The following is a 16,503-nucleotide window of genomic DNA, read 5'->3' as shown; positions in this document are numbered from 1 at the left end:
GTTACTCAAAGTGTGTGAAGCAGCATCAGCACAGCTGGGAGCTTGTTGGAAATGCAGGCCCTACCCCGCAGCCTCTGACCTACTGACTCAGAGTGTCAGTTTTAATAAGATCTCCAAGTGATTGCTGCCACACTAACGTTTGAGAGGCCCAGGAGTCCTATAGCTTCACCTACAGAGAGCAGCACCACGCACCAGGAGAGGGGCAGCACGTGGAAATTCCTCAGGTTTAACTGTAACAGATCTGCTTCTTCCATGGCCTGCTCTTTGGTGGCCCACATATTTACAGGTAGAGACTTGATTTATTTACTAGAGGCCTGGTGCATGAAATTCATGCATGGGGAGAGGTGGTCCCTCAGCCCAGCCTGTGCCCTCTCACAATCTGGGACTCTGCATGCACCAGTGACCATACTTTTCATACAGGTGAAAGGCATCTTGCTGTTGTATGGGAAGCTACATTTTTTTGCCCTGATTATAAAAAGTAGTACATAACATGATCCTTCTGAGGCAGTAGTACCATTTCCCCCATCTTATGGGTGGAAAAACTGAAGCAGAGGGAAGTTAAGTAATTGGCTTTGTCACACAGTTATAAGTGTCTGAATCAGGGCTGACTACAAAATGTGCAAGCCAGAGTCCATTCATGTCATCGCTGCATCATCCTGTTATTTTCAGTGTTAGAGTAGCTTTGCCAGGTTTTCGTTTTTAAATCTAAGAGACTGGTCCCAATATATAGGGTAGGGTCCCTAGGCCTGGCTGGCGATCAGGGCCCATCTGTGGGGCAGGGCGATTGGGCCCCCCCACCCCCACTGGGCACCCACCTTGGCTGGCAGCCTGGCGCCATCCGCTGGCCGGCTGGTCCCTGATCTCCGCCTCCAGTTGCCTCCCTCTTTCAGGGGTGGGGGTGGGGGGGTAGGAGGGGCAGATGCTCCTGCGTTGAGCGTCTGCCCTCTGGTGGTCAGTGCACATCAATAGCGACCGGTCCTTCCGCCAGTAGTTCTGCCATTCATTTGATTTGCATACTAGGGTTTTATTATATAGGATGTCTCTCTCCTCTTTCCAACTATGCTAGGCTGTGGCACTCTCATCCATTCAATAAAAACGTACAGAACTTCTCTTAAGCACTGAGGATAGTGAATAGGATGATATGGCTCCGGATCTCAAGGAGCTGACAGTTTAACAGGATATAGATACCAAACGAGTAGTTGCAAGTTTGACGAGTGTTAGAAAGACAAACAGGATTTCATGGGAAAAGAGCTGGAGATGGATAATCAGAGTAAGCGTTTCTGGAGAAAGTGTTGTTTAATCTTATGTGAAGGCACATGTAGGTGAGGTGTGGGTGACCCAGGAGATTGTTCCAAGCACAAAGAACACCACCCATGAACAGAGTTTTTTGGACATTTATGTTTGTATTTCCAGTGCCTTGCACTGTTCTTGGCATACAATAAGTGTTTGCTGAATCAATAAGTGTTCTGTCATGTTTCAAACGTCTGCTCTCTGGCGCTGGAGATGGTGGAAGCTTTATTTTTCTATTCAAAGGAAATAAGATCCCTTAAGGGGGAAATGAAAAGGAAGAGAGAAAGCTGACTGTTGTACAAATTGCTAAATTGGAACTGTGAGTGGGAATGAAAAATTGATTTACATGAATTTTCCTCCCTGAAGCAACTTGACAATTTATTCTGTTCTGGAGAATTTTCAGTTTTTAGCTTTCAAAACCAAGCTGTTTCTTATTCTAAATTTCTTGGCCTGCTGTGAAACTAGCATTTAGTGTCTTTTACAGCATACTCTGATTAGGTCATGGAAATTCACAGCTAGATCAAACCGGAAAACAGCTAGATCAAACACAGCTAAATCAAAATGGAAAATTTGGAACATTCACTGCCCATTTTACTTTGTGCATAGCGTTGGAAGGTGTTATAAGACATTGACTTTTAAATCATTTTTAAAAGAAATATTATCCAATGATCATAATTGCTGTCATTTATTGAACACTTACTATATGAATTACATAGCAAAATCCTTGTTAACTCTATAAGAGGCGAAGTTGAGGAAAATGAAAATTGCCAAATACTAGCAATTTTATATTGTTCAACTTAATATTATCTTCAGACTATCACCTTAGAAACTTATAAAGAGGTCAGAGAATCCCTGATAGCCGTAGCCTTACTGTAAAATTTAGTACTGAATTTTCTGTATAGCAAAGAGATTCTGAGAGAGTTATAGCTCCTTAATAACTCCCCCAACTCCTATTGCCCCAAGGGCTGTCTATTTCTAATATGGTTGTTTACACATTGTTCTGAGGTGGTTTACAATCCATTTCCCCTGCTAGATTGAATTCCTTGAGGGTAGAGGCTTTACCTGTCTTGTTCATTTTTTGTATCTTTGTGCCTAGAGTGTGTGAAAAGAATTTGTTACTTTGAAACCTTAACAAAATGTCAGTGGAAACTAAATAAATCCTTTAAAAAAAATTAAATCCTATTGATTTGTTACTGAACAATGCAAGGTAATCAGTCACTTCGTTGGGATTTTGCATTTTAGAGTCAGTCGGAGGAGTGCTGCCTTTGGCATTCTTGGACTCCTCGGAATTTATGTATGCCCAATGATGCAGGAATTGTCTCTCCACCCCACCCCACCCCAGAGAAAGGGCCAAAGGCGCTCTCTAACCTCCCTCACCGCCTTTTAATATTTACTTAAATGGTACCTTTTCTGCGCCTTCACCCTATTTAACAGAAGCCATTCTACCTTCTCTGCTCATATATTTTTTCCTATAGCACGTATCAACATGTAACGGAGTTATATTTTACTTATTTCTTTTGCATATTGTCTTCTCCATTCCACTAGGATGTAAGCTCATACATGATTTTTCACATAGGCACAGAATGAATGGACAAATGTTTTAATATTGAATTAAAGGGACAGGTATTTGGGGTTCTGTGTCACGATTTTATCTTCCGCTTCCACTTGATATAGTGACTTGGCCTGGCTTGGATCTTACTTGCCTATTCAAGAACCCACATGCCCATGGTCTCTGACCCACGGTCTGAATAATTACGGGATGCCCTACACTTGCCCCCACACGTGGCCTCACCGTCACTCCTCCTGATTCCCCTGCACCCTGCTCCCCGAGGACGATCCATCAAAGACTGTTTACCCTCTTTCTAAACTTTCTGAAAGGATGGGGTTTTCCGGCTTCAGGGCCTTGGGGATGGGGGTGGATGGGAAAGTCGAGCCTGACGAAGGGCGTGTCTATACATTTTAGGCCTCAGGCCTGCAGCCCACCCGGGAGGCGGTTGGGGAGCAGATGGCGGGGTCATCGCAGGGGCTTCATTGGGAAACTCCGCTGAGCAGCCAGGGGTTGGAGCTTTATATCCCTTCACCTCGCGGCCCCGCCCCTTCACCTCGAGGCCCCGCCCCTTCACCTCCAGCCCCCTCCTCTCTTTGGGAAGCCGGGGGCGGGGTTTGTTTACTCCGTGCACGCATCGCCGCCCCGGCCAATCCGTGAGGAGAAGCGCCTTACGTTACTCACCCCGCGGGCCAATCGGCGCTCACCGTGCTGCTCCGCCGCCAAAGCTCGCGCGGAGGAAGCGGGGCAGTGGCCGGGCCGGTGCGGGCGGACCTAGCAGCCAGCGATTTCTCCCGCGGCGGCGGCGGCTTCTGGGCTCGCGGGGCGCGCTCTGACCCTTCCTCTCCGGGCAGGCTCGGGGGCGCGCGCTGTCGGCGTCCTGGGACCTCGAACTCCAGGGCCTTGAGTGGACAGGCCGCGGAGCTCCCACCCCTGCCCCGAGTGTGAGTCCGCCGAGACCGGGCCGCCGCCAAGCGCCGGTGCCCCAGCCTCGGAAGAACAGCCAAGCGGGGTAAGGTGTGGGGCGAGGGCGCGGGCACCTATGCCGAGGGCCTCTAGCCCCGGCCCGGCGTGCTCCCGGGCAGGCTTCCCTCCCTGCGCCTCGGGGGGCCCCCTTGTTACCCCGAGTCCTAGCTGATAACCACGCATCCTTCCAGGCCTGGCCGGGTAACCTGTGAGTGTCTGGAGGAGAACACACACCCCCCCCTCCCCCCACACACACCCCACACACTGCAAACGCGGGGGAGGCCACGTCCCTGAGTCACGCCTCGTGGAGGACAGGAAGGGCCGCTTTCTGCGTTCTCTCTTTCAGGGGAGAAGGATGGCTCCCAAGTCTCGTTTTCTGACTTTTCCTCCTCTCATGACCCACACGCCTCCCTCTGTCTCTGCTGGGTGTTTTTCATTGTTCCAGAGGTTTGTGTTCTCAGGAGAACCTCATATCCCCCATAAAGGAACTTTTCTCTAAAGTCGAGGATCACTCTTTGGACCCAGACTCCTTTGGGAAATTCCAGAGAGCCATGGTCCCCGTCCACAGAAAACACGAAGGTTTTTGTAGGACCTTGCAGACAGTTAGTTCAGTTAATTGATGAGCGCTCAGACGCCGGTACCAGCTGTGTGGCCTTGCATTGCCTGGTCTCAGTTTCTCCACCTGTGAAGTGGTAGCCACTGCCTCTGCGGGGCGTTGCGGGGCTGCAGGGCGTTGTGAGGAGTCAAGGGGCTGGTCTGTGGATCGCATTTGGAACAAAGCTCACAGCATAGGAAGTGCCATGCGTGCGTGAGGCATTGCTGTTGTTCACGACCGCGAATGCAGGTTCAGAAACGTTCCCTGTCGGGTGTACCTTTTCCTGTTGAAACAGTTAACAGGCTCATCCCTTCCCATAGTCACTGCTGAAGCTCCCTTTAAGCCAGTGGTTCTCAACCTTCCTAATGCCGCGACCCTTTAATACAGTTCCTCATGTTGTGGTGACCCCCCAACCATAAAATTATTTTCGTTGCTACTTCATAACTGTAATTTTGCTACTGTTATGAATCGTAATGTAAATATCTGATATGCAGGATGTATTTAGGCGACCCCTGTGAAAGGGTCGTTCGACCCCCAAAGGGGTCGCGACCCACAGGTTGAGAACCGCTGCTTTAAGCCTTTGAATACTTTCCTCTTCCTCATTCTATCTCAGAGGGCTCAGACTCCCCATCCCATTTATTTGTTCTCTTTTTATTAAGTCAGTAGCTCATTCTCTTCCTTATCTCTTTTCCCCCAAACCCTAGTTTGTTGTTGTTTTTTTCTATTTGACTTCTACAGCCTAGTATTTTCTGGGCCACTTTTCTTTTCTCTTAATGGCTTGAAATCATCTTCTCTTCATAAATATAAGTTGAATTATTCAGCTGTTCTCTATTTAGTGTAATCATGACCTGTCTGTTCAAAATTAAATATAAAATAATATAGTCGATCTGATAGTACAAGTTGCTTTTCCATTTCATTGGTTGGCATATAATTTAGCTAAACCTTGCTCATTATCCTATTACTATAATAAATTTTTCATAGCAGTGTCCATTTTCAAGTAGGACCAAGGAGAAAAATCAGATGCCTAAAGCCTGGATTCCCTCATACTTGTGTGCTGGCTCTTGATGCATGTTGTTTGCTAGGACATCTTGTGCCTGTATCTGGAGTCTAGTCTAAGGGCAGACATGGTGTGTGTAGTGCTGTTCTGGCAGGAGAGTTGCAATTTCAGCAATGTGGCACTTAGGCTTGCTAATAAAGGCTCAAGACCTACTAAACTCGTAACTTTTTAGTTCTCTTTATTTCTAGTGGTCTAAGAGAGAAGGCGGATTTTTCAAGCATGTAACACTTTTATGACCATTTTCTGATCGTGTAACTTTCCCTCCAACCCTCATAAATGTGTAGCCCACTGGCACCTTCAAGTTTTTCCTTTGCTGCCAAAATTCTTCACTGTCTGAGCTATGTCCTCTCAATACAATTTAACATTGAATGTAGAAAGCATTTATGGATGAAGATTATACATTAAAACACACTTGATTCAAAGGTGCTTTTTATAATTAGGAATTGAAATGTGAACATACATTTGCTTTTTTTTTTTAACATGGCTTTGTTTTCTTGCTGTTGATAATACATGAGTTACTTTTATTTACATAGCACTTCACCATTTAAAAACCCTTTAAAGAAAAATAAATAAAAACCCTTTTAGGCCCAGCTGGCATGGCTTAGTGGTTGAGCATCGACTGATGAACCAAGAGATCACGGTTTGATTCAAGCCAAGGCACATGCTTGGGTTGCAGGCTCAATCCCAGTAGGGGGCGTGCAGGAAGCAGCCAACCAATGATTCTCTCTCATTATTGATGTTTTTTTCTCTTCCTCTCTGAAATCAATACAAATATATTGTAAAAAATAAAATTAAAAGCCCTTTTAAGTATATGAAAGTTTATAGAACAAGATAAGGAGATGGACTAATGCAAAATTAAATTCATGGTAAAGGTAGTGAATTAGAACCTAAGTGTTCTGACTTTTAGTCCATTGTTTGTTGGTCTGTCAGTCTTAACAGTTAGCCAGGAACAAAGGATGGAAAGGGAGAGTTTAAGAAGAAGTTTTAAAGCAGGGGAAGGAAATTTCTAATTTGGGCATTAAATATTAGATATTGAGTTGTACATTAGCATCTTATTTTTTATCTTTAAACTTAGGCATATATCTTTTAAAGGTTGAATAATAAGCCATGTTATCTATGAATTTTCTCACAGTTTATATTGTTGCTAGGCAAACTTGACGTTTTTTGACTGTCATATTTAAACTCTTATTGCAATATGGATCTCAGAAGAAATTAGAAGGCATAGAGTTGAGAGTTATTTTAGATCAGTGGTTCTCAACCTTGGCTGCACATTAGAATCACCTGGGAATCTTTTTAAAATCCTGATATCTGCGCCTCTTCCTCTGCAAACTCTATTTCTTTGCACTAATGTTCTGGACATAACATTAGTAGCAAAGAAACAGAATTTCCAGAGGATGAGGCCCAGAAATCAGGATTTTAAAAAGATTCCCAGGTGATTCTAATGTGCAGCCAAGGTTGAGAACCACTGTTTTAGATAATAGAATTTTTAAGTTGCAATGAAGTTTAAAGCTTATTTATTTATTTATTGAGAGGGAAACTAAGTTTTATTTAGGTAGAGAAAAAGAAACCAGGATTCAGGTTCCTGGAGACAGGATAGGTAAGCTTGGGAGTGACTGCCACTGCTCCCCTGGTTTCAAGTCTCACAGCTCATGGCTGTGAGGGAAGTGAAACATGTCCAAGTGGGCAGGAGTGAACTCGTGAGTTAGTTGCTAAAGATTATTAAATATACTTGCCTCTTTATCCTTGACCTTTTCGTTTTAATCTGGGTACGTGGCTCTAGAGGTGGTATGAGTAGATTTAAAAGCAGATTTTTGAACCCTTGGAAATTTTAAGCAAAATTATATGCATTTGCATATTTTTTTCTGGAGAGAAGATTCATAGTTTCATACTTTCTAAGGTGAAGGTTTTGGACAACTCTGACTTTTATAAAATTATTTCTTTTACTGAGCTAGAAGTTATATCTTCACTGGTTCTAGTATTCTCTTCTGAATGTGGATTTTCAAATATTTGAAGACTAGAGGCCTGGTGCACGAATTCATGCATGGGTGGGGTCCCTTTGGGTGGTCTGCAGGGATCGGGCTGAAACCCACAGTCCAACGCTGCCTGCAGCTCCTACCTGCTGCTCCCGCTCATCCCGGCCCCACTGCCGCAGCAGCACTTGCCAGCCATGAGCCCTGCGTCTGGCGCCTTCCTAAGGGGAGTGGCCTGCGGGATCAGGCTGAAACTGGCTCTCCGACATCCCCTGAGGGGTCCCAGATTTCGAGAGGGCTCAAGCCAGGCTGAGGGACCCCACCGGTGCACAATTGGGCCAGGGAGGGACCGAAAGAGGGCTCCAGGGTGTGTCCGGCCCATCTTGCTCAGTCCTGATCGGCCAGACCCCAGCAGCAAGCTAACCTACCGGTTGGAGCATCTGCCTCCTGGTGGTCAGTGCAAGTCATAGCGACTGAGCGACTGGTTGACTGTCTGCCCCCTGGTGGTCAGTGCACGTCATAGGGAGTGGTTGAGCAGCCTTAGCATATCATTAGCATATTACGCTTTGATTGGTTGTTCGGTTCTGCCATTCGATCTATTTGCATATTACCCTTTTATTATATAGGATACTTATATTCTACTGACTCTTCTCATTTCTAGACATAAGCTTCTCAGTCTTTAACTTCTAATGATTTTTTTGTTTTGATTTGAGCCTCCTCACAATGGCTTATTTATGGATTTATTTCAATTCATCCATATTCTTCTTAAAAGTGTGGTTCCCAAAATTAGATATTAACCAATAGAGACCATAAGTTACCTCCCTGATTTTAAACAAAATTTTTTTGGTTAATCCTCACCCAAGGATATTTTTCCATTGATTTTTAGAGAGAGTGGAAGAGAGAGGGAAAGACAGAGAGAAACATCGATGTGAGAGAAACATATTGATTGGTTGCCTCCTACCAGGGCCTGAGGAGCCTGCCACCAAGGTACGTGCCCTTGCCTGGAATTGAACCCGGGACCCTTTGGTCCATAGGGCGATGCTCTATCCACTGAGCCAAACCGGCTAGGGCCTCCCTGATTTTAAAGCATGCAGTTTAAGATTAAGAGTAGACTTGCTACTATGAATGAAAAAAGAAGTTATATGGAAAGTAACTTCACAGAATGATCTGATCATAAATTCCTGACTGGGCAGGTCGTGGTAGATAGTAATGCCCCAGACCTATAACTTCTTTAGTGAAAGGTTTTAAGCCACCCCTGTCTTGTTGTTGTGCATATAGGTTAACACACCTTTGAAATACCAGAAATAATTACCCTCGAAAGGGGTACTAACCCTCCAGGAATCACATAATCTATCCCATAATCCTATCCCTGCCTTGCCTTCTCCCACCTCTATGTAATTTTCCTTACATTTCCTCCTTAATTTCAGATGCATAAAAGAAGCTGCAAAACTTATTCTCCAAAGCATTTGGGATCTTGTTCTCCAGCGTATGTTGTCAGTTTGGCTCAAATAAATTCTTAAAAAAATTCCCTACCGATTTGGACGTTCTTATGTTAACACTTCTTTGGCAACCACATTGCACTGTTAATTCATAAATTATGCCCTGGTTACGACTAATTCTGAGACTAGCCTGCCTGGGTTTTAATCCTGGATCTAGAGTTTATTAGCTAGATGACCTTGAGTAAATTATGTAAACATTTTTGGGCCTCAGTTTTCTCATCTGTAAAATGGGTTTTTTATACATATTTTTAAATTGATTTCAGAGAGGATGGGAGAGGGAGAGAGAGATAGAAACATCAATGATGAGAGAGAATCATTGATTGGCCGCCTCCTGCACTCCCCCTACTGGGGATTGAGCCCACAACCCGGGCATGTGCCCTGACCGGGAATCGAACCGAGACCTCCTGGCTCGTAGGTTGATGCTCAACTACTGAGCCACACCAGCCAAGTGTGATTATGTGTTTTTTTAAGTTGAACAAATCAGTATTCAAAGATAACAGAGAGCATGACCTGTGCAGGCATTCTAAGGATGAATGAAAATCTTTGTGAAAAATTCCATCATAAATGAAAAGCAATAGAATACCTGCTGATGTTACCATTCTGCCTACAGTTTTGTCATTAAGTTCATGCTCTTCAAGACATTGTACTATATCACAGTTGCTATAAAAATAATTACTAAACATAGATCTTGAAAGAAAATAATTTGTGGAAGATTAACCGTAGTGGTCAGAAAAATTATTTTGAAAAGTTTTTCCAAGAGTACTTAACTATTTTTGATCTTGAAAAACTTGAAAAGCTTTTAAGTCAGTAGTTTTTCAAATACAGATTTTCATAAGAGAATTATTTTGGTTGAGAAAGTGGTAGATAAGGGCAGCTTAAATTCTTATCTAATGAAATTCAATTACAATATGAATTCTTTGATTATTATGTGAAAAAAAAAAACCAAGAGCCTAGTTGATCTCTCAAAATCTTTGTGTTGTTATAATAAAAACTTCAGACAGATATGTCAGACAACTAAGATCACTTATTAGGCTTACTTCAAAATTGTAAAAATGGAGAAGCAAAAGGCAAAGAGAATTATTTCAATAAAGGTACCAAAATGCTAATCATTATTCTTTTTTTTTTTTTTAAGTGAAATGTTTAGTGAAACAGAGAGATAACTGGAGTAGATGCAGCTGTTGATATTTCAACTATAAGAACCCATGGTTTCTGTAGAGATGTTCTGCTTCTTTCAAGTTTCAGCTTTTTAAAACTGGAATTCAGGAAGACAACTCTGAGCAGGATTAGTGTGGAAACAAGTAATGCAAAAACATCATCAAAGAAAAACTCAATACTGACATAGGTCAGTATTATTAGTGAGTTATTTTAAACCTAGAAAATGCTTTCCATTAGGGGGTATCAATATTTATTTAGGTGTTAGCAGACGTTGGATTCTTTTCTAATTAATATCAGAATGATTTTCTGTCTGTTAGTGGTAATAGCTTCTTCCAGGGACCTTGGCAAATTTGAGCAAAGACTTGCTAACTCAATTAGTAAACTAGTTAATTATAATGTAAAAGCGGCTAAATGTTTTAATTAATGAGCTCTCTCTAAAAGAACTAAAAAAAGTATTCCCTCTTCCCAAATCAGATTTTCTTTTATTGTCAGATTCAGTAGTGTTGTTGGGATGGTCTGGACCAGGGGTCCTCAAACTACGGCCCGTGGGTCACATGCAAATACAAATATTATATTTGTTCCCGTTTTGTTTTTTTACTTCAAAATAAGATATGTGCAGTGTGCATAGGAATTTGTTCATAGGTTTTTTTAAAACTATAGTCCGGCCCTCCAACGGTCTGAGGGACAGTGAACTGGCCCCCTGTTTAAAAAGTTTGAGGACCCTGGTCTGGACTATCAGATGCTACCACTTTGAGAAAGGTCTGTTCCGAGTTATTTGTTTTCTAAGGTAAAGTTACACTCTGGGCAAAGAGTTCAAGACAATTGGATTTCCTCTCTGAACATAAGTGACATAAAAGAAGAATAAATTTCAAGAAACTGAAACAGTAATCTAAAGCATGTGAAACTAATGCTAAGAAAAGACTTTCTAGAAAGGGGTCACCACATACAGAACCCTTCTTCGCCATAACAGAAAGGAATTCCAAGATGAGAGAGGTCATAGTAAATAAAGAAAATAAGGGATTCTTTTATAGAAGCAGCTCATTGATAGTGCAATCCTGTTTACAAGGCTGAGCTGTAACCCATGAAATATATATTAGAAAGGATTTATGGTTTCTCATTTTATAAATAAGGCACAAGTTGTTTTATATAAAGACAGCAATGGCAGAGCTGGAACTCAAACGTGAATCTGTATGACTTGAGTGCTAGCCACTCACTATTGCCTGGCTAACATATTGTCTTAGGCCTTCAACATTCATGCAAGAATCCAAAAATCTTTAGAGGTTCTTCTTAGTTGGATCTTTCTAGTATAGTTTCTGTTTTATCTGGAGTGTTGTGAATTCATTCAAATATAAATGAGTGATTTGAAAATTAACCATTATTTTAGATTGATCATCCTTTCACTAGGGTCACTGTTTACCATAACTGAACAAATAGACCATTTCTGTGTAATGTATGTGATATCTTAAATTCAGTTGTATTTCAGTTCATTGGTTAAAACTTGATTATGAGCTGCGTGAATCTATTATATACTGACTAGAGGCCCGGTGCACAAAAATTTGTGCACTCGGGGGGGAGGGGGAGGTCCCCTCAGCCCGGCCTGTGCCCTCTAGCAGTCTCGGACCCCTCGGGAGATAACGACCTGCTGGCTTAGGCCTGCTCCCGGGTGGCAGAGGGCAGGCCCAATCCCTAGGTGCAGCCCCTGGTCGGGCTCAGAGCAGGGCCGATTGGGAAGTTGGGGCACCGCCCCCTGTCATGCACAGAGCAGGGCGGATCGGGAGGTTGCGATGCCACCCCTAGTCACGCTCAGGGTAGGGCCAATTGTGGGGTTGGGGCACTGCCCCCTGTCACACTCAAGGCAGGGTCGATAGGGAGGTTGCGGCGCCACCCCCTGTCATGCACAGAGCAGGGTCGATCAGGGGTTTGGGGAGCTCCCCCCGTCACGCACAGAGCAGGGCCGATCAGGGGGTTGAGGAGCTCCCCCCTGTCACTCACAGAGCAGGGCCCATCAGGGGGTTGGGGAGCTCCCCCCTGTCATGCACAGAGCAGGGCCCATCAGGGGGTTGAGGAGCTCCCCCCTGTCACTCACAGAGTAGGGCCGATAGGGGAGTTGGGACACCGCCCCCGTCACACACAGAGCAGGGCGGATCGGGGGGTTGGGGCGCCGCCTCTATCACGCACAGAGCAGGGCCGATCAGGGGGTTGGGGCGCCGCCACTGTCACACTCAGGGCAGGGCTGATGGGAGGTTATGGCTCTACCCTGTCACACACAGAGCAGGGCCCGTCGGGGGGGGGGGAGGTTGGGGCGCCACACCCTGTCACACACAGAGCAGGGCTGATCAGGGGGTTGGGGAGCTCCCCCCTATCAGGCACAGAGCAGGGCTGATCAGGGGGTTGGGGCGCCTTCCCCTGTCACGAACAGAGCAGGGCGGATAGGGAGGTTGTGGCCCTGCCCCCTATCACACACAGAGCCGCAGGGTGATCAGGGGGTTTGGTTGCTGCCCCCTGTCACGCTGATCCCGGTGCCGGGAGGCCTTGAGGCTCTGCTGATCCCAGTTCCGGGAGGCCTTGCGGCTCCACTGATCCCGGTGCTGGGAGGCCTCGCGGCTCTGCTGATCCCGATGCTGGGAGGCCTCGCTGCTCCGCTGATCCCGGTGCTGGGAGGCATATTACCCTTTTACTATATAGGATAGAGGCCTGGTGCACGGGTGGGGGCCGGCTGGTTTGCCCTGAAGGGTGTCCTGGATCAGGGTGGGGGTCCCCACTGGGGTGCCTGGCCAGCCTGGATGAGGGGATGATGGCTGTTTGCAGCTAGTCACACCCCCTTCAGGGTGGGAGTCCCCACTGGGGTGCCTGGCCAGTCTGGGTGAGGGGCTGAGGGCCGTTTTCAGGCTGGCAGGTGACTGAAGCTCCCAACCTGTCCTTTTTTTCTTTTTTTTTTTTATTCTGGGCCAGCTTTAGCTCTGAGGCTTGGCTCCAGCTCTGAGGCCTCGGCTGCTGAAAGCAGGTATCTGGTTTGTTTGGGTTCTATAATTGTAACACTGTTGCGGTCCTGCTCACTCCAGCTCTGAGATCCCAGCTGGCTGAAAGCAGGGATCTGCGTTTGTTCTATAATTGAAATAATGTTGCGGTCCTGCTGGCTGAAGCCCGGCTGGCTGAAAGCAGGTTTCTGGGGTTTTGTTTAGCTTCTATATTTGTAACATTGTTTCTTAGAGTGCAAGCTCAGAGGCCAGCAGTGGCAGGGGAACGTTGGCTTCCTCTGTCACTGAAGCAAGCAAGCCTCCTGTTCGCTTCAAGCTGCCTGGCTGCCGGCCGCCATCTTGGTTGGCAGTTAATTTGCATATCGCCCTAATTAGCCAATGGGAAGGGTAACGGAGGTACGGCTAAATACCATGTTTCTCTATTATTAGATAGGATTGGTTTACTGTGAATAGAAACACGTACATACTCAAGATGTTAACCTAACTTCTTTGTAACATAAGTATTTTACTTTTATTGTCAGGCTTATATTATGTGCTATAAGTCCTTTTAACTTGTTCAAAAATTAAATATATGTAGGCTAAAACAAAATATAGTTATAATGAAATTATGTCACATCTTAAAATTGTGATAAAAGAGAAAAAGGCTAGAAGTGTTCCCAAAAAGCGAGAAGAATCCTATCTAATAAAGTCAGAATATGCAAATTGACCATCCCACCATTACAAAAATGGCAGTGCCCATAGCCACAAGATGGCAGCGCCCAGTTCCCCAGCCCTGCTGGAGTCTCCCAGTCCTTTCAGCCCCGTCAGGGGTGGCAGGCCCGTGGTGCGGCCGGACCCACCTTAGGGCTCTTTGCTCCTTGCTCCTGCCACAGGAGTCCCCCATTCCTTTCAGCCCAGCTGGGGGGGTGGCAGGCACCCGGTATGGCTGGATCCGCCCTCAGCTCTCCAGCTACCCAGGGCTGGCCTGAGGCACAGGCAAGCCTCGGATGGGGGCTGCTGAGCCGATGCCCGAGGCGCAGGCAAACCTCAGATGGGGGCTGCCCAGCTGCCCAGGGCTGCCCGAGGCTCAGGTAACCAGGGCCAGCTGAGGCTTGCACTGCCGGCAGTGGCAGCAGCAGAGGTGTGATGGGGGCGTCGCCTTCCCCTTATCGCCTCCCGCCCCTGAGGACTCCCGGACTGTGAGAGGGGGCAGGCCGGGCTGAGGGACCCCCCCCTCCAGTGCATGAATTTTCATGCACCGGGCCTCTAGTAAAAATATAAAAGCAAATAATAGTGCCATCTATTGTTGGTCACAGAGCAGAAGCACCATGTATTTCAGTCAAAGATGTTGTGGCAAATGATGCTATTATCACCAAGGGTGTGGGTATGTCTGATAAATTGAATATACAACAAGAAAATAAGTGTCTTAAAAAATAATGATTGTACAAATCTTGTTATTAAGGTAGAAAATATAAGCACAAAGGATTTTTTTTCTTCACCTTTAGCTCTAGGTATATATGGAAGCATTCTGACAAACTGCTCAACAGAGCTCAACTGGCTATCTATCTACTTATCTTAGTAGCAGAAGTCTCTGACTTATTTAATACTTCCCATTTGTGTAAAATTCACTCCAGTATTTCACCTTGGAAAAAAAACAATTTGGAGTAGATGGCAGTCTACTGCATTTAATATAATAGAGAGCTATTATATTAATTTGACTTACTAATTTATGTAAAACTTTTTCTGATTATTTTTTATCATCTTAACTACCTCAAGGATAGAGTAATTCTCAGCCCACCATCTAGTTGTTTATTAAGCCTCCTAATGAATAACTAGGTATATTACGAAGCAGTTTTTCATGTTGCAACTAATAGCAACTTTGATGAATTTTGCATGGTTAATCTACATCTATCGTAAGTAACCAGGCTTTGCTAAACTTTGTATGTGCAATGTAAATATTGTAAGCTGTGACAATTTACATTTTCTTGTGCTTAATGTGTGTGAATCTTACTGTGTTTGATATTCCCCATTAAGACACACCCTACTCTCAGTCTTAGTGCTTGGTTATCTTGCACAAACCCACATTTCCTCAAGTGGAGTATAGGAGATCAGGTGCTAAGGACGAGGAAATAAAGTAGGCCATTTGTGTTTTCTGGATTCTTCTGGGCTTAGGGTCCCAAATTTGCCTTTTCTTATTTCTCGTACTAACATTCAGCTGTTACCAATTATTGTATTAATATTTGGCTATTACCAATTTCAAAATTTTCTAGAATAAAAGCATTCCTCATATTTTTAGTCTCACTCTCTATAGAGGTAAAACCATGTTTAAAAATGATTTTTATGGATAGATGACAGATTCAAAAATTGAACTTAAAGCCCTGTTGGCATGGCTCAGTGGTTGAGCTTCGACCTATGAACTAGGAGGTCACGGTTCGATTCCCGGTAAGGGCACATGTCTGAGTTGCGGGCTCAATCGCCAGTGTGGGGCATGCAGGAGGCAGCCAATCAATGATTCTTTCTCATCATTGATGTTTCTATCTTTCCCTCTCCCTTCCTCTTTGAAATAAATAAAAATATATATATTTTTTAAATTGCACTTAAATTTTAATAACTAAATAGCATCTGTGTAACTAGCACCCTAGTGTCCCTTTCCAGTTATGAATCCCTCTTCCTCAAGGGAACTATTCTGACTTCTAATAGCATGAATTGGTAAAACCACCTTTCACAGTATCTGCTTTTAGTTCTTTTGATGGTTATCACTCTTAATGGTATAATTATTGCTTCACTTCTTTTTTTAAAAAAAATATATTTTATTGATTTTTTTACAGAGAGGAAGGGAGAGGGATAGAGAGTTAGAAACGTTGATCAGCTGCCTCCTGCACACTCCCCACTGGGGATGTGCCCACAACCAAGGTACATGCCCTTGACTGGAATCGAACCTGGGACCCTTGAGTCCGCAGGCCGACACTCTATCCACTGAGCCAAACCGGTCAGGGCTGCTTCACTTCTTTAAAAAAACACTTTATTTTGAACTTTTAGATTTATAGGAAATTTGTAAAAGTTGCAGAGTTTAATTATATTTCTCAGCCCATTTCCCCTAATGTTAGTTAACACTTTATATAACCACTAGAGGCCCAGTGCATGAAATTCATGTGGGGGGGGGGTCCCCTCAGCACAGCCTGCACCCTCTCCAATCTGGGACCCCCTTGGGGGATATCCGACTGCCCTCTCATAATCTGGAACCGCTGGCTCCTAACTGCTCACCTGCCTGCCTGACTGATCGTCCCTGATGCCCCCCCTGCCGGCCTGGTCACCCCCAACTGCCCCCCCCCCCCGCAAGCCTGGGCACCCCTGCCTGGGCCCCATGCGGGGCCTGTTGCCCCCAACTGGCCCCCCCCCTTGGGGTGTGTCACCCCATTTTCCTCGTATTTTTATAGGTTTCTGTCATTTCTCCAAAATCCCCCGCAG

The 16,503-nt window shown here is 44.9% G+C and overlaps 1 protein-coding gene across 8 annotated transcripts in view; it reads left to right on the top strand.

Annotated features, from left to right (window-relative positions):
- Positions 1-3,572: 3,572 nt before the first annotated feature.
- TFDP2 (transcription factor Dp-2) overlaps positions 3,573-16,503 on the top strand; it is a 117,947-nt gene continuing 105,016 nt past the window's right edge. For 3 of the 8 annotated variants that reach the window (XM_023749599.1, XM_006083780.3, XM_023749597.1), the window contains exon 1: positions 3,574-3,848. The gene's annotated coding sequence lies outside the window, so the exon portion shown is untranslated. Of the gene's footprint in view, positions 3,849-16,503 lie in introns of all 8 variants that reach the window. The other 5 variants (XM_023749607.1, XM_023749605.1, XM_023749600.1 and 2 more) reach the window with 2 other exon arrangements.

Source organism: Myotis lucifugus, unplaced genomic scaffold (genome assembly GCF_000147115.1).
Source record: "Myotis lucifugus unplaced genomic scaffold, Myoluc2.0 scaffold_8, whole genome shotgun sequence".
Lineage (NCBI taxonomy): Eukaryota > Metazoa > Chordata > Mammalia > Chiroptera > Vespertilionidae > Myotis > Myotis lucifugus.
Note: the sequence above shows the minus strand (reverse complement) of the source record. Positions and strands in the feature narration are given on the sequence as shown.